Below are 24358 nucleotides of genomic sequence, written 5' to 3'. Positions count from 1 at the left end.
ATACATACTATGATTATACATACTGGGTTATACATGCTAGAGTTATACATACTAGGGTTATACATAGTAGGGTTATACATACTAGGGTTATACATACTAGGGTTATACATACTAGGGTTATACATACTATGATTATACATACTGGGTTATACATACTGGGTTATACATACTATGATTATACATACTATGATTATACATACTATGATTATACATACTGGGTTATACATACTAGAGTTATACATACTAGGGTTATACATACTAGGGTTATACATACTGGGTTATACATACTAGGGTTATACATACTATGATTATACATACTAGGGTTATACATACTATGATTATACATACTATGATTATACATGCTAGGGTTATACATACTAGGGTTATGCATAGTAGGGTTAATCAGTGACTTCTAGATACTTGAGAAAATAAAGAAAACAAGCCCTCACATATTTACGTCTGTAGAAATATTTCAAAAACGTATGACTCTCAGAAGGAGAAGAAACCAAAGAAGTAAATATTTGGTCTTGAAGCCTAAACAGGACGGGTCTTTAAGGGGTTAACATTGTCCTCCTCGATTCCTCGTTCATTTTATTTCCTTGTTTTAAGCACTCCACAATGCTAGACTATAAGAGAGTCAGCCCTTCCGTATTAATGATTTATTATATAAATAGCAACCACCCAGATTGTGAAATTTTTACTCATGGAAGTGGATTGGATCCTAACACACTCCCGTTCCTGGAAGTCTTCCCTAGATGAATGTGCTGCCAGCAATGATCTATCAATACGGTGAAAAAATAAATGTTCATTCTAATTTCGCCATTACATAAGAAAGCAGGAGAAGTTCCAATCAGTCACACAATATTCTGTAAGGAAAGATGGAGCAGTGTACATTGTTGCATTGTACTAAAAGAGTTGTGTCTAGATGAGCAAACTTGCCGAAAGTCCGAACAATCTGCATCTGAATCTGAGGTGGATGCAGCCCGAGGACTGCCGGAAAAACATGGACACAGCCTATGGCAACTTTGCTTACTTAGTTGTTACTTAGCATGTAAACTCACTTTTAGGCCTATGATTACTTTTCAGTGGCATTATGTAGTTTTTATATAGAAATAGACTCAAAGATAAAAGTAAATTGGATATCATTGCAGTCAAGAGCTGGGATTTACATAGCTGGGCTTTTACATCCAGGGGTAACACCCCTGGGCTTTTGGAGCATATTACTATAATAATAAAAATAAATCTCTATGTGGTAGTCTGATGGACAAGAGGAGAATGTCTGACTACCAACTGTAAAGTTTGGTGGAGGAAGGATTTTTCTAGGGGATTGTTTTTCAGGGATTGGCCTGAGACACTTAGTTTTGTTAAAAGAAAATCTTAAAGAGGTTGTCCAGACAAGATCAACTTTTTCCCTATCCACAGGATAGAGATCGGAATCCACCCCCCCGGCGGTCTCTCTTACTTTTCCCCTATCCTGGGGTAAAGTTGATTTTGCCCAGACAACCTCTTTAATGCTGTGGTATACCAAGACATTTTGGACAGTTGTATCCTTCTAACCTCGTTGGAACAGTTTGGGAAAGGGGCTTTTCTGTTCCAGCATGACTGCAAGCCAGAGAACAAAGCAAGGTTTGGAATCAACTTGTCAGGATTGGGACCAGGACAACAAAGGACAGGTGTATCCCTGACCATGGCATCCGCCCCGCTGTCCCTGCCTATATGCCTTGACAGCCCTAGACGGCAGCGGACAACTGGTCGACAGTCCCTGATCCTGTATAAGTGAACACAGAACAAAGACAAGACAGACAAAACACAAAAGAGAATGGTCCGGAATCCTAAGTCATCAATAACCGGCCAGTGCAGCAGAAAAACGTAATCCAGAAGAGAAGTCAAAGGTCACAAGCCAGAAAGTCAGAATACCAGTAATACAATACAGGGAAATGCTAGGTCAAGATACAGTAGTAAACTAGGCCCTATCGCAGGCAGGAAATCACAGTCAGGGGAGTGGTTTATGGAGGTTGAAGTCCCAGCCCCAGGACATGATTGGAGACTGGAAATCCAGCCCTCCAGCACATGTTGGAGCTGACTAGCTGACTAGCGCCAGTTAGCATGATTACAATTGCATACACCTAAGCCGCTCGACTGGGGGCAAGGAAGTTCCAGCCGTGGCAAGAGCATTAGCCGGAGCATTCTACCAACCCTGCCGGTCGGTAGCTAGGGATGCCGTCGGCGTGCCCCTAACAACTGGACGGCCATTTGGCAGGGATGCCGTTGGTGTTACCAGAGGGATGACCGTGCGCTATGGAAGTACGGGTGGGGCGCGTGGCCAAGCCCTAACAGAACTAGAAGAGAGCTGCGCCCTCTCATCCAACATCCAAATACTTTCTTATTTAATTTTGGCCTATTCTCGCTAGCATATTTTTGGTTCTCTACCCATTAATTCCCTTTCCTCTGCAAATAAAATTCTATATTAAATGGATGACACCTGCAAGGAACCTACCGCAGTAGTAAATGTTCATGTTCCCTGGAGCACCACCACAGTGGAAGTAAAGTATTACACAGTTAAATAAATGGATTGTCCATGTGCACAGATGTGTCCTTCAGAAAGTGGAGGACTCATTGTACCTGCTCTAAATAATAGATGAGAATCCTGAATAGTTGACCTCAGAATTTCCTAATAGGAGATTGGAAACGATGTTTTCTAAACCAGACGACATCTTTGAACAGGATTTGTTCTCTAAACAGTTGTTTCTGGCCTTCGAATGCTGCGCTAGGAAATTGAATGAATCTAATCTGAATGGAAGTTTCTTTAAAGCTTCTGCAACATAAAAACTCCTTTTAAAGGTTAAAGAATTTGTTTATCCTATTTATAACTTGTATCTTTTTTTCAGAAAATCAAATTATGTTTAACCCCTTAACACAATTTCACATACATGAATGAGTTAAACTGTCATCGCGCAAAAGCCAGTGACAGGTCCTGGTAACCAGCTAGGGACCTATCACTGTTAGCCTCCGCCAGGGATTGCTGTGATTGGTTCATTGTTACACATTGTTACAGACAGACCAATTGCAGCGTAAAGTGACAGAACAGCCACACACAATATTTAAAAAAATAGCAGAATAGCCACTTCCTACCCCGATTGTCACCCCTGTGCCTGTTTCTGTATCTGACCATTACTTTAGACTCCTGTCTCTGAATCTGATCTTAATCCTGTGCCTGATCATCACCTCTATCTTGTTTTTGTACCTGATTGTCACCCCTGTCACCTGTTTCTGTACCTGATTATTGTTCCCTCCCCTGTCACTGTATGTGATAATCACCCCTGTCTCCTTTTGCTGTACCTGATCATCGCCCCTGTTCTTTGTTGCTATACCTGATCATCATCCCTGTCCCCTGTTGCTGTACCTGATCATCGCCCCTGTTCTTTGTTGCTATACCTGATCATCATCCCTGTCTCCTGTTGCTGTACCTGATTGTCACCCCTGTTGCTGTCCCTGATGGTTGTCCCTGTCCCCTGTTGTTGTACCTGATTATCGCCCCATCCCCTGTCACTGTACTTGCTAGTCAACCCTTCCCCTATTGCTGTACCTGATCCTTCTCCCTGTCCCCTGTTGCTGTACCTGATTGTAGTCCCACCCCCTGTTGCTGTACCAGATTGTTGTCCCTGTTGCTGTACCTGATCATTGCCCTTGTTAGTTTACCTGATTGTTGCTCCTGTTTCTGTACATATTTTTTTTTAATTGCTGCTAAACCTCTAAGCCCTATAACATACTAAAAAGTTAAAGGACCTTCACCAAATAATTCCGACATGAAGTAGACATGTTGTAAATGTAAATTATTATCTCATTTGGGTTGTGTTACTATCTTTGCTACAAGCAGAGAATTTCAGACCTCGAAAAATTACAATTTTTCTATTTGAGATTTTCCCAAGAGAGGGTGAATGCATCGACCAATATTTGCTACTAAGTACAGTCTCAGAACCACTTAGATAAGTTAAAATCTCACAAAGTTATCAGCTCATAAAATAAGTCAGAAATGAAAACTAGGCCTTGGTCCTCAAAGCCAAAAGTGTTTGCGGAGTTAAGGAGTTAGTAGATGTGTTCTCGCTTTGTGTCTTAGTACATACATAACGCCCAATACATATAAAACATTTAACAGTCAGTCCAGGAAGCTGAGGTCAATGGTTCTTTTTGGCAGAATCCTCATTTACAATTGCTGCTTTCTAGGAAAGACCAAGGTAATCACAACTCTAAATGAGGATAAATGGTTCCCACAGTGTCACTTCCTGTTACAGAAAGAAATCCCCCATGAACTTTTCTTCACTTCCTGTAGCACATGCAGCCAATGTCCAGTTACAGAGTGAAGAGTGAGTGAAGGACTGTACAGCTTCCTTTATCCCTATTTGTATAATTTAGGGATGAAGGGGGTACTGGATTAAAGGGGTTGGTTACCCCCCAAAAAAATCATACAAATCAACTGGTGCCAGAAAGTGCCAGAGATTTGTAATTTACTTCTATTAAAAAAATCTCATGTCTTGAAGCACTTATGAGCTGCTGTATGCTCTACAGGAAGTGGTGTATTCTTTCCAGTCTGGAGAGCAGTAGAGGTTTTCTATAGGGATTTGCTGACATGGACAGAGGTGGCAGCAGAGAGCACTGTGTCAGACTGGAGAGAATACACCACTTCCTGCAGGACATACAGCAGCTGATAAGTACTGGAAGACTGGAGATTTATTTTTTTTTAAATAGAAGGAAATTACAAATCTCTGGCACTTTCTGGCACCAGTTGATTTGAAAGAAAAAAAAATGGTGAACATCCCCTTTAAGTGCAAGCACATTTTATGTTTATAAGAGTTAAATATAATCCATTGTTTGCGAAAAACACCTTTTGGTGCCAAAAAATGGATTTACTGTATTTGCATATGCCGAACAGGATTACACAAGTTCATGAATTGTAAAAAAAAAACACTAATACAGTCCTGGTTTGTCACTTGTCTATAAGTAAAAAAAAAAGTACAAAAACAGAACTTGTGCTAAAAAGAGCGGTGCAGTATAGTGTGTTTGTGCAGCACTAGCAGCAGTAGAACAGTGAGGGATCTAACAGTGACAGCCATTCCTGGAAACCCAATGCATTACATATGGAAACTTTTTTTTTTTTTTTTTGTGGGCCGTAAAGACTTAAAATGGTGAAATATACAACTACTTACTTATTACACTTTCATCTGTAAAAAAAAATCCATTGTGTGATGCGGCTGTCAGTCTTTCCTCAGCACCAGGATTCTGCTATCCGCACAGTGTTCCATGGTTTCTCTGTAACAATAACTCATCTTACATACTGATTTCTTATATATATATATGTATACTTGTATACTACATCTCTAATAAGCAGCGTCCTGCAGGAGGTGTAAGCTCTGCCATTCTGTCGGCTGAAGATAAAGCAGAGAAACAAGTAACTCACCTAAGTGCCCAGGTAGCTCGGAGTTGTAAGGTCTCTAACAAACCGGAATTAATCATCTATCATCATCCGCCGTCCATTGAGTCATCTAGGCATGAACTGAAGGTTTCTTCTATGCATCCGATGCTATGCCACACACAAGCGTCGCCCATTACTAATGCCGGGGATAAAGGGCGGCACCGCTCCATAGATGTGGACTCTTTCCAAGGTATATAATTGTGCTGCTGCTGGCAAGCAATCTCTCCTTCCCAGGAAGCAAAGTTTCTAAAAAGCAAACGAGTCTATTTGTCTAAGATCTGACGGAGAAGTGAGACCACCTGTCCGGTCAATGTCAGATAGATCAGCCTAGTGCTAACAGGAGATGCCGTCCCATTCTGATCCATAGGGGTCTGGCTCAGTGTCGGAATGGGGTATCTGGGCCCCACCAGAGGAACTGATGCTGGGGGCCCACCAATGAAGAACCAGTGAGAAACGACATATCAGTCAGTGTTAGTGCAGGTTCTAAAGCTGGGGGCCCACCGGAGGATTCTCCGCTCCTCTGGTGGGCCAGTCCGGGACTGGTCTGACTGTTTGGACCCCCGTCAATCCTAAGAATCTGCCCATGCTGCAGCCAGTGAACAAGAGTGAAAAACATTGGCGGATACTATTATATAACTTAGAATTAAAGTGAGTAAAATGGAGAGTCCAAGCAGTGAGTAAGTATAAGGGCCATTCCATGCAGGCCGATGCAGCACTATACAGCTGGATGGAATAGCATAGGGCTAAATGGGGGTCAACAGACCTGTTTACCGCATACCCCAGGACCTACCCTACTGCAGATTGGCACAAAATCAGGAAACTTCGATTGTAGTGTACAAAAAATTAATAGTGTGCGATGTAGAAGAAACGAATGGGGCACTATGGCTTACACTGTGGTTGGCAATGATATTTTCAGCACTGTTGGACACCAAAGGAATGGGGGCATCTGACTTCATCAACAACATATCTACAAATTCCTCTTGTGGCACTGGTTATGGCCAAAGGTTATTATAGTTACATTGTTCTGTGCAGCTGATCCAGAGATCTCCTCCTGAATAACATGGACAGTAAGTAGTCCTCTCCATTATGTGCATGAGCTCAGTAGTCCTGGATAATCATGAGAAGCAGAAAACTCCTCCCACCAGCTGCTGATTGGCAGTTATCTATCCATGCTGTGTATAGGCAGTCACCTGTCAATCAGCAGCTGAAGGGCGGGGAGAGGGGTGTGGCTAGAATCATTTTCTCCTGCATATTAGGAGAACGGCTGAACAAAATGATGGAAGTAATACACCGATCTGTTCAGCATTTCTGTCACTAGTATATACTGCCCCCATTTAAGGCGGAATAAACCTATTGACAGATTCCCTTTAAATGGTCACAGTTTTTTTAGACAATCTTAGCATAAATCATTAGTACAAGACATTATATGAACCTTTGTATTATATTTTATAAGAGAAAAGTGTTTCTTAGTGAAGGTAAGAAGGCGAGGGCCAGTATCTGTTTTCAAATGCAAACGACAAGGTAATTTTATATAGATTTATTGATTTATTTATCATTTTTTGTAATAAACATAAGAAAACAACAGGTGCTCTACAGAACCAGAGATGATTTGCTTCACTTTTGGTGATTCCATAATTTTTTCTTTCCTCTTCCATATTCCATTAATTTTAGAAATTTTAGAATTCTATAAAAAAAATAAAATTCCCAAAACAAAGACAGAATTGCTTTTCATAACATGGTTATACTTGTAGGACTTACACAGAAAAACCACAGAACTTTTTGGTGAGCAAACTGAAAGTGTATTGTAAGGTGAGTATATTTCTGGATCAGCCGAGTCCTGTGGATTTCCATTGATTATATATTATTAATCCACTGATAGACTGGTAGGACTGGTAGGACTCCTCCTCATCGGCTGCTATTTATGTTAATAAAGGATCTAAAACGCTTGAAATTGTGGTGCTAGTTATGTAAGCCAAAGATTTTTGATGCAGGCAGTTTTGATCATCTCTCCCATTGTTCTCAAGGCTCAAATAGCACAATGGTGATATGGTTCCCAGCAGCAGAGTATGGAGCGCCTGTGCATCTCGCAGAGCGTATCAACTGCAGAAGTAGCTTTACATCAGGGGAAAAAGATGTTTTATTCTGCTGCACGAGGCTGGGAGAGGGGCAGCAACCAGTCATCCGGGCGGTGAGCCTTCTATTACTAGTGACAGCTCTCTGCATGTCAGCGCCCAGCACCAGGATGATTGGCCACTAATGGGTCTCTCTGTCTATAAATCATCCCTGACAGGCAAAGAGCTGTGACTAGTCATAAGTGGCTCCCCGCCCAGATGACTAGTTGCCTCCCCTCACCTTTTTGCATATTTGTATTTCTCAGGGATCAATGCACCTAGGATTTCACTGTATTGAGCGCTTTAACCAGCAGCCAACAATGTCTTCTTTGGCCGGTCTCCCTGACATCAGTGATCTGTTTGCCATATTTGTCTACTAGAAAGCCAGAATCCTGCTGCACACTGATGAGGGACAACACCCTGAAACAGCTGTCTGTGTATGGATGCCTGGCCTTGGTAGTTCCCTGGTCATAGCATCTGACTCGTAATTCAGTTGCATGTTGACTGAAGTGGCCACTTGGTATGGTGGTTTTGGTGGTCTCCATACAGGAGCCACCCCTTTGCCAGGTGCATCCCTGGAGGGATATCTGGATAGTCTCATGTTTTGAGACTCGTAACTGAGGCTCCGGTGACCTTTTTAAATATTGATGTTTCCCAGGGGGCAATGCAGATAGGATGTCACCGCATTGAGCTCTTTAACCATCAGGTGACAGCGTCTTCTGTGGCTGGTCTCCCTGAGATCAGTGATCTGTTTGGGGTGTTTATACTTTATAATATTGAAAAAAGCCTCATTTACTGCTAACCTGACTATTCCCGCTATATCAGTGTACACTACACTTCACCACAGGTTATCAGGAGCACAAATAAAAAGCACTTAATGATCTTGCCCAGGGCCAAACCGTGTCTGCTCAGCGCTACACATCTCCAGACATTCCCAGACTGCTGGAGACCTCTCCATGAATCCTGGAGTCTCCCAAGGCAAACGTCTTAATGATAAGGCCAGCATTTATCTTTTAGGATGTTCTAGGAGAATTACACTAATAAACACAAAATTCTATTTATTACATGTGATACTATGTTCTATGTTATGTTATACTATGTTATATGTTGTGTTATACTATGTTATATGTTGTGTTATGTTATACTATGTTATATATTATGTTATGTTATACTATGTTATATGTTGTGTTATATTACACTATGTTATATGTTGTGTTATGTTATACTATGTTATATATTATGTTATGTTATGTTATATGTTATGTTATACTATGTTATATGTTGTGTTATATTACACTATGTTATATGTTGTGTTATGTTATACTATGTTATATATTATGTTATGTTATGTTATATGTTATGTTATACTATGTTATATGTTGTGTTATGTTATACTATGTTATATATTATGTTATGTTATATGTTATGTTATACTATGTTATATATTATGTTGTGTTATACCATGTTATATGTTGTGTTATGTTATACTATGTTATATGTTGTGTTATATTACACTATGTTATATGTTGTGTTATGTTATACTATGTTATATGTTATGTTATACTATGTTATATGTTATGTTATACTATGTTATATGTTGTGTTATGTTATACTATGTTATACTATGTTATATGTTGTGTTATATTACACTATGTTATATGTTGTGTTATGTTATACTATGTTATATGTTGTGTTATGTTATACTATGTTATATATTATGTTATGTTATGTTATATGTTATGTTATACTATGTTATATATTATGTTATGTTATACTATGTTATATGTTGTGTTATGTTATACTATGTTATATGTTGTGTTATGTTATACTATGTTATATATTATGTTATGTTATATGTTATGTTATACTATGTTATATGTTGTGTTATGTTATACTATGTTATATGTTGTGTTATGTTATATTATGTTATATATTATGTTATGTTATGTTATATGTTATGTTATACTATGTTATATGTTGTGTTATATTACACTATGTTATATGTTGTGTTATGTTATACTATGTTATATATTATGTTATACTATGTTATATGTTGTGTTATGTTATACTATGTTATATATTATGTTATGTTATATGTTATGTTATACTATGTTATATATTATGTTGTGTTATACCATGTTATATGTTGTGTTATGTTATACTATGTTATATGTTGTGTTATATTACACTATGTTATATGTTGTGTTATGTTATACTATGTTATATGTTATGTTATACTATGTTATACTATGTTATATGTTATGTTATACTATGTTATATGTTATGTTATACTATGTTATATGTTGTGTTATACTATGTTATATGTTGTGTTATGTTATACTATGTTATACTATGTTATATGTTGTGTTATATTACACTATGTTATATGTTGTGTTATGTTATACTATGTTATATATTATGTTATACTATGTTATATGTTGTGTTATGTTATACTATGTTACATGTTGTGTTATATTATGTTATACTATGTTCTATGTTGTGTTATACTATGTTATATATTATGTTATGTTATACTATGTTATATATGATGTTATTTTATACTATGTTATACTATGTTATATATTATTTTATGTTATACTATGTTATATGTTGTGTTATATTATACTATGTTATATGTTGTGTTATATTACACTATGTTATATGTTGTGTTATTTTATGTTATACTATGTTATATGTCCTATTATGTTATACTATGTTATATGCCCTGTTATGTTATACTATGTTATATATTGTGTTATTTTATGTTATACTATGTTATATATTGTGTTATTTTATGTTATACTATGTTATATGTCCTATTATGTTATACTATGTAAATGATCAGATCTGAAAAGAGCAATATTCTTAACCAAACATTTCCCATTGCTTTCCCATAGTTTAAACTCCTTGTACTACACTACGAGGTAAAACAATCTGATTGGTTAATATCACCTTTTAGTAAAAGAGAACTGTGGGTCCTTTTACATGAACAGATTTGTCTGCAATAAGCGTCGATCAGTGAGATCAGTGCTTGTTTGCAGTGCTTTTAAATGGCAAGAGAAATCAAGCATTCAGGTGGCATCCATATACATATATCTGTGCTGTCAGTCTCCAGATCACACAGCAGTACCTACTTACCTAGTGCTCTGCTGTGATCCGGCATCCTGTTCAGAAGTACAGAAGTATTGCTATATATCAGCTCCCTTTATAATCTAATCCTGATGGCCTAAAGTAAAAGACACGTAACACCCTATTCATGGTGGGATATAATAAAGGTGATACTATGTAAAGAATTGTATGAAGTAGATTGCACTCGGAATTGGACCCAATAGTTATATTTTGGGGGCAAAAGAATAGAAATGTAATGAAGTTTTCTGTATATAAGCCATAAGAAGCCAGATATCCAAAGTATTATGATTGTATTCCACAACTACACTGGTAAGAATCCATACAGTACATGTAAATGTTTAATATAGAATAAAGTGGACGGAGAGCAGCAAACACACTCTAGCATGTATACAGCACAGTACGCAGTGGATGTGAGTGTTGGAGGTCGCTGTATACAGCACAGTACGCAGTGGATGTGAGTGTTGGAGGTCGCTGTATACAGCACAGTACGCAGTGGATGTGAGTGTTGGAGGTCGCTGTATACAGCACAGTACGCAGTGGATGTGAGTGTTGGAGGTTGCTGTATACAGCACAGTACGCAGTGGATGTGAGTGTTGGAGGTCGCTGTATACAGCACAGTAGGCAGTGGATGTGAGTGTTGGAGGTCGCTGTATACAGCACAGTACGCAGTGGATGTGAGTGTTGGAGGTCGCTGTATACAGGCAATATGCCATGTAACAATGCCGGCCATTTATGATGGGATGATACAATGTTACTTCTCACTTTTGTAATTTTAAACTCTTTGCAGAACTAGATATGATAACAATGCAAAACAAATAGTTGTAGGACATCTCTGTGGTGTGTATGTACAGTAGCTGAGATATTCCTGCTTATAGGTAACTGGAGAAGGGTAAGTGGCGTCTATAGGTCACAGTGCATGCTGCTCAGTATATAAAAAGGACTATGCACACAGCTATCCATCAGCATCAATTGGAGGTGCTGAGATTGAAGCCTAGAAATAGTAGACATATCAGCAAGGCAAGTTATCCAGACAAGGTAATCCACCGACCTGCAGACCTAAAATAACTGGTTCAGTAACTTCCTAGAGCCCGGGACATTATCATGCTAAGATTGTAAGATGATGGACAAACCACATGTAATTCTTCCAAGAATTTTATATATAGTGGAGCGCACCTTTCCATATTGCTTATGCAAGGTCTGGAAGATACCATCTATTACACAATGGGGGAACACAAAGCACCAAAGCATCCAGCAAATTGTAGGTTGGGTTATTTATTTATTTATTTATTTATTTGTATTACCAAAGTGGTTTCTATAGCTACAACCAATACAATAAACAATTAGAAAATTAGAAGAGTGTAAAGCCTAGGGATGGACATCACATATGCAAAAAAAAATAAAAAAAAATAATAATAATAAAAATGCTCGTAAACTGCTGCAGAACATCTTCAGCATCTTTTTGTTGCTCTCTAATCTTCTTTCGGTTCCTCCCATAGTGCACCAGTTTGTAGCACAAGTCAACTTGAATTGAATTGAAGTAGTAAGTGTGGAGTCAAAAAGCTTTATACACACAAAAGATATTGGCAAGAGTATTAAATTAATAGTTATATATGTGAGTATAGTTATATATGTGTGTATAGGTATATGTGTGTGTATAGTTATATATGTGTATAGTTCTATATGCGTGTATAGGTATATATGTATATATTGTTATAAATGTGTGTATAGTTATATGTGTGTGTATAGTTATATGTGTGTGTATAGTTATATATGTGTGTGTATAGTTATATGTGTGTGTATAGGTATATATGTGTATATAGAGATATATCTGTGTATAGTTATATATGTGTGTATAGTTATATGTGTGTGTGTATAGTTATATATGTGTGTATAGTTATATATGTGTATAGTTACTGTATATATGTGTATATAGTTATATATGTGTATATAGTTCTATATGCGTGTATAGGTATATATGTGTGTATAGGTATATATGTATATATTGTTATAAATGTGTGTATAATTATACATGTATGTATTGGTATATATGTGTGTGTATAGTTATATGTGTGTGTATAGTTATATATGTGTGTGTATAGTTATATATGTGTGTGTATAGTTATATATGTATGTATAGGTATATATGTGTATATAGAGATATATCTGTGTATAGTTATATATGTGTATATTGTTATAAATGTGTGTATAATTATACATGTATGTATTGGTATATATGTGTGTGTATAGTTATATGTGTGTGTATAGTTATATGTGTGTGTATAGTTATATATGTGTGTGTATAGTTATATGTGTGTGTATAGTTATATATGTGTGTATAGTTATATGTGTGTGTGTATAGTTATATATGTGTATAGTTACTGTATATATGTGTATATAGTTATATATGTGTATATAGTTATATATGTGTGTATAGTTATATATGTGTATATTGTTATAAATGTGTGTATAGTTATACATGTATGTATAGGTATATAGGTGTGTGTGTGTATAGTTATATATGCGTGTATAGTTATATATGTGTGTATAGTTATATATGTGTATATTGTTATAAATGTGTGTATAGTTATACATGTATGTATAGGTATATAGGTGTGTGTGTGTATAGTTATATATGCGTGTATAGTTATATATGTGTATAGTTACTGTATATATGTGTATATAGTTATATATGTGTATATAGTTATATATGTGTGTATAGTTATATATGTGTATATTGTTATAAATGTGTGTATAGTTATATATGTGTGTGTATAGTTATATATGTGTGTGTATAGTTATATATGTATGTATAGGTATATATGTGTATATAGAGATATATCTGTGTATAGTTATATATGTGTATATTGTTATAAATGTGTGTATAGTTATACATGTATGTAGTGGTATATATGTGTGTGTATAGTTATATGTGTGTGTATAGTTATATATGTGTGTATAGTTATATGTGTGTGTGTATAGTTATATATGTGTGTATACTTATATATGTGTATAGTTACTGTATATATGTGTATATAGTTATATATGTGTATATTGTTATAAATGTGTGTATAGTTATACATGTATGTATAGGTATATAGGTGTGTGTGTGTATAGTTATATATGCGTGTATAGTTATATATGTGTATATAGTTACTGTATATATGTGTATATAGTTATATATGTGTGTATACAGTTATTTTGACGTTCGCACAGACAACGTCTGTTATTTTATACACTGTGTGCATTGGACGTTCGTCATTCCATTGACTTTAACCTCTTAAGGATCCATTACGTAGCGGTATGACAGTGGGTCCGGCGGCGCTATGAAGTGAGCTTAGGAGCTGAACTCACTTCTTTTCCCATGGGCACCGGCTGCTATCAGCAGCCAAGTCCTCACTGTTAATGACGGGCACTTATATCAGTGACAGGAGCTGTGCTAATGTCACTGACCGATCGGGAACCCTGCAGTGTGATGCGGAGGTTTCGATCGTTCTTTCTGACTGCCGGAGGTCCCTTACCTCCCCCCCCCCCCCCGGCAGTCAGGTCGGCGATCAGTGTATAGAGTCTGCACAGTCAGGCTCTATGCAATGATCGCAGATTACACTGATCAGTGCTGTGATATGGCATAGCAATGATCAGTGTATTAAATCCAATGTAAAAATGTTAACGTCCCCTCAGGGGACATAAAAGGAGTTAAATTAAAAAATTTTAAAAGTTTTTTAAAAAAAACACCATAGTCCCTCCCCCAATAAAAAATTTATTCACCCCCCCCCCTTTCCCATTTTATAAATAAAACACATAAAAGTAAAAAATAAACATATTATATCGTGTAGCGTGTGTAATCGTCCAATCTTTTAAAATAGATCAATACTGTTTCCACACGGGGAACAGCGCAAAAAAGTGGTAAAAAGTCCCCAAGATTGATTATTTTTATTACATTTAAAAATAAGTTATAAAAATTGATCAATACGTCTCATCTACACAAATATGGTGCTAATAAAAACTAGAGATCAAGGCGCAAAAAATAATCCCCTAATACGGCCATTGTAATCACACCTATTTGCAAAAAAAAAGTTTTACTGTAAATAAAAACAGTAAAACATTAGAAAAGCGACATAAACTGTGTATGGCTGTATTCAGACTGATCTATAGAACAAGAAAAAAATGTCAGTTTTACTGTAAAGTGCATTACAATTTGCGGAATTGTGTTTTTTTTCCGAATTTTTACCATAAATAATATTTTGGGGGCTCCATCTTACATGAAAAAAAACAAGCCCTCACACGGCCCTGTAGATGGAAAAATAAAAGAGTTATAGCTCTTAGAAGGCAAGGAGGAAAAAAAAAATGAAAAACTGAAAATTGTCCCGATCCTTAAGGTCATTTTGGGCTCTGTCCTTAAGGGGTTAAAGGGGTACTCTGGTGAAAATCTTTTTCTTTCAAATTAATTGGTTTCAGCTGCTGTATGTTCTGCAGGAAGTGTATTCTCTCCAGTCTGACACAGTGCTCTCTGCTGCCACCTCTGTCCATGTCAGGAACTGCCCAGACCAGCAGCAAATCCCCATAGAAAACCTCTCTCTCAACTGACGCATGTTGTGAGTGTTCATGGGTTGGGAAGGGGTTAATTGCACCAATGATTTTACAATATAAAAGAATAAGAAATCAAAAGAATATTATTTGTGGGATGGAATGAAATTCTTTTTCTTTTGCTATTGGAGTATGTGTTTTTACAGTTTATATATTAATGTTTGGGCCAATATGATTGCAGCAATACCAAACTTACAGAGTTCACATTATCTTTTCAGAAAGAGAAAAAATAACTCCTCATTGCTGACACTAATAAACCATAACACCCAGTTAATGCTGGACTCTATACCATTGCAGATTTTTATAATTCTTTCAAGCTAATCCAATTTTCAGATCTTTTTACAAAACCAAATGAGGCTCCGAGACCTCTGAGACCACCCAACTTTTATAAATGTAATGTCAAATGGCATGGTTTGAATAAATGCTTTACACGTATCTATGACCTACTGACTAAGGCCATGTTCACACAATGCCATATGCAACAACAGCCGGGATTAATTCAAATGATGCTTTGCACTGACAATGAATGGAATCCCGGCCAGAGTATATACACATAATATACGTTCCAGCAGGGATTACAAGCAGCCGCAGCGAAACCTGACAAGCGGCCGCAACCCTGACAGTGCACACAATGGAGAGTACAGCCCCGGACGCACTCTCCATTGTATGCAATGGTGAATTGGGATGCAGGCTCACACAGATGCGCCCGCATCCCAGTTTAATAGAAATTACGTTTATCCGGCCGGTAATGCAGTACAGGCTGGGATAAACTTCACTGACACCGCACGTTCTGTGACACGGCTGGGTCACTGAACGGCCAGTGTCATACATTGTGTGAACGGGGTCTAAAGTGTAGACGCTATGGAATATCATAAACTTGCAAATATGTGCCAATGGGAGGAAGAACTGGGCACTTCCTTTTCTATGAAGCAATGGGCACTGGCACTCCGTGGGATTCTTAATCCCTTCACATCAGCAAGATATACGTACCTACTGCACATACCCCGTGCAGTGGGAATGTTTATATATATATATATATATATATATATATATATATATATATATATACGTTCCTGAGGTGAGAGGGGTTTGATGTGCACAGGACCCCTGCAGTAAGAGCGGTCCCACACACATCGGTGTCCCGGGGGCGATCCTGCGATCCTGCAGCTGCTTGTCATTAAACCCTTAAACACTGTGATCTATCGCGATCACGGCGTTTAAGGTACTCAGTGACAGGACGACTTTTAAAAAAAGGTTTAAAAAGTATTAAAAAAACCCTTATAGACCCCCCTCCTAATGAAAGTTTAATATACCTCCTTGCCCATTATAAAAATTAAAATATGTAAAATAAATAAATAAACATATTACCTAACGTGCAGAATTGTCCGATCTATTAAAATATGGTGAACCGTGTAAACGAAAACAAAAAAACCACCAGAATTGCTGATTTTTTTAAATTATATGTCAGAAAAAAATTAATAAAAAGCGATCAAAATATTTCTCTCTTTTACTAATTACTAATAACTAGAGATCATGACGCAAAAAATTACCCCAACCAGCCCTGTAGGTGGAACAATAAAAGCGTTCTGGTGTTAGGCGGGGAGGAACATTGCATTAATTTGACCCGGACATCCTGGCATCAAAGGGCTCAATCTTGAAGGGGTTAAACATACCAATAAACCGCATTGAATTGATGCATAAAATTCATATAAAATGGCATTTTACTCCTTCCAGACTATTTTATATGATACCTAAGGCCCCCTACATACATCCGGAAAAAACACTGTGTCATTGGACATGGACACCCTTCCGGAATTTTCCGGAAGGGTGTCCGTTCCGGAAAATAGGACCTGATTTTTTAGAACCGGTCCTATTTTCGTCCGGAAATCCGGCCCAGACACCCCATAGGAGTCTATGGGAGCGCCCAGGCCCTGGACGCTTTCCTGATGCACATCAGGAAAGCGTCCGGAGTTCCACTCACCCGGACCACCTTCCACCTCTGCTCCGGCCTCCTGCTGCCTCTTTATCCGCCGCCTTGTCTGCAGGTACCCCCTGCGGCCACTCGCGGCACCCCCGCACCCCCCCCGCGGCCACTCGCGGCACCCCCGCACCCCCCCCCCCCCCCCCCCCCCCCACAGCCACTCGCGGCACCCCCGCACCCATCCACCCCCCCCCCCCGCAGCCACTCTTTGCATCCACGCACCCACCCCCCTTGCGGCTACTCGCGGCATCCACGCACCCCCCCATCTGCTCCCCCCCGGCAGCCAGGAGACCAGGACAGGTGAGATTAAAACTCCCATCATGCCCTGCTGACAAGTCATGATGGGAGTTGTACTTCTGCAGCCTGTGGCCATCCACCATCCAGGTTGCAGAAGTACAACTCCCACCATGCCTTGCTGACAGGTCATGATGGGAGTTGTACTTCTGCAGACTGTGGCCATCCAGGTTGCAGAAGTACAACTCCCACCATGTCCTGCAACCTGGGTGACCACAGACTGCAGAAGTACAACTTCCATCATGACCTGTCAGCCAAGCATGATGGGAGTTGTAATTCTGCAAGCTGTGACCATCCAGTTTGCAGAAATACATGTCCTATTTTTCTTCTCATCAGGAAATCCTGAAGGTTTTTCCTGATGGTTTCCTGATGGTTTCCTGAAGCTAAAAACAGATTACTGTTAGGAAATCCTGATACTTTCCTGATGACATTTAAGGCCTCCTGATCAGGATTTCCTGACAGTAAAAACTGACACGGACGTGTGAATGGGGCCTAACTATTCTAATTTCAGTTGGTCACACACAGTTGTTCTTTTTTCACCGTCTTTACTATTAAATTCAATGAACTTTTCAAGACAAAGGGCGATCAGGCCACCTGACCTAGAATAATGGACCGACAGCCGTCATTGTCCTGACGGGCGGCCAGACAGCCAAACGAGGGACGTAATTTTAAACGGAGAGGAAAAAACGTTGTGTGAACATAGCCTAAAGGTGGTGGTTCGGTCAGTTTATGACATGATAAAAAAGTATTTCCACTTTAAGAATATGCTTTTAGTGTCATCCAGTGTCGTACATTTCCACTTCATTACCTCTGGATGACTTTCACATTCTTGATTTTGCCGTCTCTACCTGTGTATATACTAGTGTGTATATGAGAAGAGGATGGTAGTACATACCGTACATTGAGGTGGGGTGTAACACAGGTATGGCCAGTGTCGGACTGGAGTGCTTGGGCCCACCAGGGGAAATCATTCTAGGGGCCCACCCTTCTGCCACCATACTTATCTATGGTAACATTAATAAGGGTACATTAACATGGGGTGATATGGGGCAGCATAGGGCTGCAAATGATTGCTAATCAGCAGGGCAGGGGATGTGCAGCCGACAGCAATGATCTTAGCCGCACAAAAGATCAAATCAGCCGACTATGGGGAATTTGCTGGCATGTTAGCCAATCTCTGGCACTTTTACATGGGCCGATCATCGGCTGAATAGACTTCCTAGGAGCACTTGTTACCGATTATTGGCCGGTGTAATTAGGCTATAAGACAATTTTTTTGTATGATAACGCTGTATACTTAGATACAAGTCATACAGCTACCAATAACACCAGTATACAAAGAGCAAATATCCCCACGGGCCCCAAGAATCCTGTCTATCAAGACCGATATTACCAATAAACCAGTATACAGGAGGGAAATAGTATCACCATACATATTACCGCTATACTGTTACTGACCAAATCCTGTATCCCAATATTACCAGTACACAAGGGGGAAATATTACCGCCACACCACAACCATTGCTACTATATTGTTACTGACCAAATCTGGTATACTAAGACCAATGAACACCGCACCAGATTACAAGTAACAAATAATACCACCACATACTGACTAACACCACCGCTGCTACTGAATAAAATCCTCTGAACAAAAGATCAATATCCCCTCATGCAGTCATACAGAGGTAGCCCCAGCTCTACACCATATACTTTACAGTGCACATAGATTTAGTGACTCACAGGGGACGTCTTCTCTGATCGGAGTTCTTCCCTTTTCATCTTCTTCTCCATCTGTCCTGGGCCGTTATGAGAACTTCTCCAAGCCACGAATCCACAGAATCTGCCAGAGAAATATATTAGGCTCCTCGCTCTGTCACCATCCTCATCTCTCTACACACTGCACATCTGTACTGTCCCCTTTACACCTTCTCTTAGTGGTTAGCCCTGACTATTTGTAGCGTATATATATTATATATCCTTCCCTGTATACAGCCCCTTATGTTGTCCTTCCCTGCATACAGCCCTTTATGTTGTCCTTCCCTGTATACAGCCCCCCTTATGTTCTCCTCCCCTGTACATAGCCCCCCTTATGTTGTCCTCCCCCTGTATCCAGCCCCCCTTATGTTGTCCTTCCCTGTATCCAGCCCCCCTTATGTTGTCCTTCCCCTGTATACAGCCCCCCTTATGTTGTCCTTCCCCTGTATACAGCCCCTTATGTTGTCCTTCCCCTGTATATACCCCCCTTATGTTGTTCTTCCCCTGTATATACCCCCTTATGTTGTCCTCCCCCTGTATACAGCCCCCTTCTGTTGTCCTCCCCCCTGTATATAGACCCCCTTCTGTTGTCCTCCCCCTGTATACAGACCCCTTCTGTTGTCCTCCCCCTGTATACAGACCCCCTTCTGTTGTCCTCCCCCTGTATACAGCCCCCCTTCTGTTGTCCTCCCCCTGTATACAGCCCCCCTTCTGTTGTCCTCCCCCTGTATACAGCCCCCCTTCTGTTGTCCTCCCCCTGTATACAGACCCCCTTCTGTTGTCCTCCCCCTGTATACAGACCCCCTTATGTTGTCCTTCCCCTGTATACAGCCCCCCTTCTGTTGTCCTCCCCCTGTATACAGACCCCTTTCTGTTGTCCTCCCCCTGTATATCCTCTCCCTTATCTTGCCCCCTCTGATAAAAATAAAAAAAAACACAAGACAACTCACCTAACCACACGATCCCCCGTCGGACGCCGGCCTCCTCCAGATCAGCAGCTCCGATGTGAAGTCCCGGCAGCGCCATCACTGAGCTTAGTGTGCGCCGCGGTGGCTGGGACTTCCGGTATGCGCTCCATGACCCGGAAGTCCTAGCCGCCGCGGCGCACACTGAGGTCAGTGATGGCGCTGCCGGGACTTCGCAACGGAGCTTGCGACACTCTTGTGATCGCAAGCAAATCTCTGCTTGCGGTCACAAGAGTGATTGACAGGACACTTCCTTACATTTAACTGGAAGCGATTGTTGCGATCGCTTCCAGTTAAAAAGGGAGGTGCGGCCCCCGGCCCCCCCTAGGAGCAGGGGGCCCACTCCAGCTCGGGGCCCACCGGGGGTTTCCCCGGCCCCCCGGTGGCCCAGTCCGAGCCTGGGTATGGCTACACAATAGTCTTTACACCTGGAGATCTGTACTGTGTCACTACCCAGAGCAACAAAGGGCTGAATTCAGGGAAGGTACAAACTCTGCCCGGGGCCTTCCAGTCCTTGTGTTTGTGAACATGAGCTCGGCATAGAATATGAAGCCGGGCTGTTTTGTCTCTCGTCTGAGGTTTAAAAGTTCACGTTTTGTGATGTGATATCTGTGATCTTCTTTGACTGGATTAGGAACCATTAGTACAGGTCCACTTCTGCACAGGAGATCATGTGGCCGGTACATATTGTTTTCCTGAAGAGGATAAAAAACTCCCATATGCGATAACCCCCAGTGTGGGCAGCGCTGTACATGTTTGTGTGTTGGGCACGGTGCCCGCTTATGCCTACGCAGGTGCACTCCTCCACAACTAGAAGGACCACATGTGAGATGTAAACTAAAGATCTTTCCTCACCTCACTGCCAAAGCAAAGTTTGTTCTTTAAGCTCTCAAGTAGCTGGAGATCATTACGGCTTCCAGCCAAGACGGTCGCAGTTTTGCCGTCTTAATTTCCTAATATTTGTCTAAATAATTCTCTGTAAATTGATTATTCCTTCATTGGAGTTATTTAAACTCTGGGAAATTTAAGTTTCGGTCTCTCCAACTTTCTCGCAACTTTTTTTCATCTTTTTTTTCTGTTTGTGGTCAACCACATTTGTGTGTACGCTAAAAAAACGGGTGCATTTTGATCCTTTTTTTTTTTATAATGGAAGTCAATGGAAAAATGAATCAAAACAGATGCACACAAATGTACCTGTTTTTCCATCCGTTTTTTTTATCTGTTTTTTTTTTTTTTTGTAAAAACGCATGCATTTATGTGCATACATTTAGATCCGTTTTTCCATTGGCTTTTATTATAAAATAAGGACAGATCAAAGCACACTTTTTTTTTTTTTAATTCACGATTGTGGCCAACCACTTTTTTATGTATGTTAAAAAAAACGGACGCATTTTTTGTGCAAAAATACAGACACCTTCACATTAAAGGGGTTATCCTGTGTTAGATATGCATGGACACTTTCTTCCAGAGACAGCACCGCTCTTATCTCCAGGTCAGGTGTGGTTTGCAATTAAGCTCCATTCACTTTAATGGAACTGAGTTACAAAACCTGCACCCAAACTGGAGACAAGAGTGATGCTGTCTCTGGAAGAAAGTAGCTGTGTTTTTGTAGCATGGATTACCCCTTTAACCTCTTTAACAGATTCAATTTTGATAAATTTGATAAGTTCTATCCTCGAGTAGCGGGCCGGGGCTGAAGCACTGGAGGTGGGCCAGGCTGCCCCCAGTGGGAGGAATCCCCCGCCCCTCTATGACGCAGTTCCATTGATTCTAAGGGAGCCGCGTCCAAGAGTTGCAGGGGATTCCACCAACTGGGGGCGGCTCAGCCTGCCTCCAGTGCTCAGCCCCGGCTCGTTACCCGAGGATAGAAAGGTGCTGTACACAGGAACTGGGCCAGGGTTCAAAAAATGGACCATGTTAAAGCGAATGTACCTGATGGTACCGGATTCGCTTTAAAGTCCAGCATGGGGAAAAAAAAACTATTTTGGGCTGGGGAACATATTCACCTGTCCCAGAACTCGTGCATCACCGTGTCCCAGCCGGCTGTCTTCATAGCGCCCCTCCATCTACGTGACGATCCGGCTGATGGATGCCCCATGCTCAGCCAGTCAGTGTTTGGGAGAACACCCGATGCGATACGGGATACCGGTCATGCAGCACAATACCGGCACAGGGACAGAGGAGCATAGTGTCTTTATTATTCTCCCCCCGGCCCAGAATGATTGTTGCCCCCCCCCCCTTCCGACTTCTCCTTCAAGGAGAACTACAATGGAATGTTCATTTCCTGTTCTTATTACTACAGTAGGAAGAAGGATGCCAACCAATGGTAATTACAAAGACAAATAGTCCTATTGATATAAAAGTGGAAATTCGTCCATTTTTGTGTAAAAAAATAAAATAAAAAAGAGTAATATATAAAGTATGAACAGAACCCTTACAGCCACCCAAAAACCTTTATTTTAGTCTTTCTATTAAATCAGTATCAGAGGGAAGAATATTTTATTATTTTTTTCATTGTGCATCCAAAATACGGACAGATTTACGATTCTGACTTGATGAATTCCGGGGTGATTCCTCATTACCTCACACCTCGGGTCACATCGGTGATTGCTCTAAACACATGCACCTCATCCCATTGACATCATGGTAAACATATAACAAATCATCTTTTCCTGCAGATGTGTCCGGTCTCGATGGCCGTTCATATTACAGTTCTAAGGCCAAGCGCCGATCTTAATCATGCCTCCGTGCCAAAAACATATATTTATAGGTATCCATTTGTTAACTAACCAGACTTTTGAAGGACAACACTTTAATTAAAAGCGCTGCCTTAAATCACGGCCGAGGAGTGATGAGGTCATAGGGAAAACGCTTACACCGCTTTTTACTGTCAAAATCTGTTGATATATTAATTTTTCTGGATTACAGGATAAAGTCATTAGGGTAAAGTTTCATCCTGATATAGTAACCCTAATACATCTATGATATCAATTTGTTGAGTGATATCCTTGGCAATGTTTACTGCAAGCTTTTTACATTCTTGGAAGACAGGCACTCAATGAAATTAAATGCCTTTTAATAGAGTATTCATTAACCTTCTCTTCATGCTCCAGCATGCATAATATTTGGAAACTTAAAAATGTTCCATTAGTGCTGCTTAATTCCAATGGCAAAGGGACACGGCTTCTCTAAACACAAGTCCGTCAGTCTATCAATTTTTGGAAAGTCCTGTGTAAGCTATCTGTAATTAGAGCAGCTTCTCAGACCTAATTGACTGATAAGTGATTTATACTTTCCCGGCAATATGTCCTCAGTTGTTTGATCAGAAGTTTAAGAACAGAGCCCTTGTTTTTGATTTTGTCCCAAGGATTTCAAGAATGCTTAAAACGGAGCGACAACTGAAATGCTTGATGTCTCCTTCTCAGATGATTGCTTATCTAATGGGGGCTTCCCTCTTCAGGGCCACAGCAGGTAACTGAATTCGGTATTGTGTAACAGGTGTTAGAAGAGAATTACTGTCCAGGATTTACACGATGGATGATCGATACAGAATAATATCAATGATGTGTCAGAAAATATGCTGAGGTATTCCTAGAGTAATGTATCTAACGTGCAGAGATAATGGTACCGTACTTTATTTAAAAAAAAATAAAATATATATATATATATATATATATATATTTATATCTTATGGACTAAGGTTCGTGGTCTGAACCAAGTCAGTTGGCACCCACCTATCTTGCTGGGACTTGTAGTGCCACTCATTTCTACAATTTATTTGTATTTATGAACAAGCTATACTCACCTCTCCCTGTCTCTCGCAGCTGTTATACTGACACTCTCAGTCCTCAGTCACTGCTACTTCCTTATTTCTGATGAATTGTTGTGTTGGCAGGAATTGTCTCTTCAGCCAATCAGGGCCGCTTTAACCAGAGGGCACATGGTGCACGTGCACCGGGCCCACTGGTTAAAAGGCCCCCCCCCCCCCCCCCTGAGCAGGCAGGCCGTTGCTATGTGCGACCAGTGCGGTCGCACAGGGCTCCGGCCACCAGCCTGTCAGGGGGGA

At 40.0% G+C, this 24358-nt stretch overlaps 1 protein-coding gene across 1 annotated transcript in view; it reads right to left on the bottom strand.

Annotated features, from left to right (window-relative positions):
* BCL6 (BCL6 transcription repressor) overlaps positions 1-5554 on the bottom strand; it is a 57606-nt gene extending 52052 nt beyond the window's left edge. Inside the window, exons 1-2 of the mRNA XM_069974426.1 lie at positions 5456-5554; positions 5205-5307 (exon numbers count right to left, since the gene is read on the bottom strand). The gene's annotated coding sequence lies outside the window, so the exon portion shown is untranslated. The remainder of the gene's footprint in view (positions 1-5204; positions 5308-5455) is intronic.
* Positions 5555-24358: the final 18804 nt, after the last annotated feature.

The sequence above is a fragment of the Dendropsophus ebraccatus genome, chromosome 6 (genome assembly GCF_027789765.1).
Source record: "Dendropsophus ebraccatus isolate aDenEbr1 chromosome 6, aDenEbr1.pat, whole genome shotgun sequence".
NCBI classification, from domain to species: domain Eukaryota; kingdom Metazoa; phylum Chordata; class Amphibia; order Anura; family Hylidae; genus Dendropsophus; species Dendropsophus ebraccatus.
This window is presented reverse-complemented; position numbering and strand designations above follow the sequence as displayed.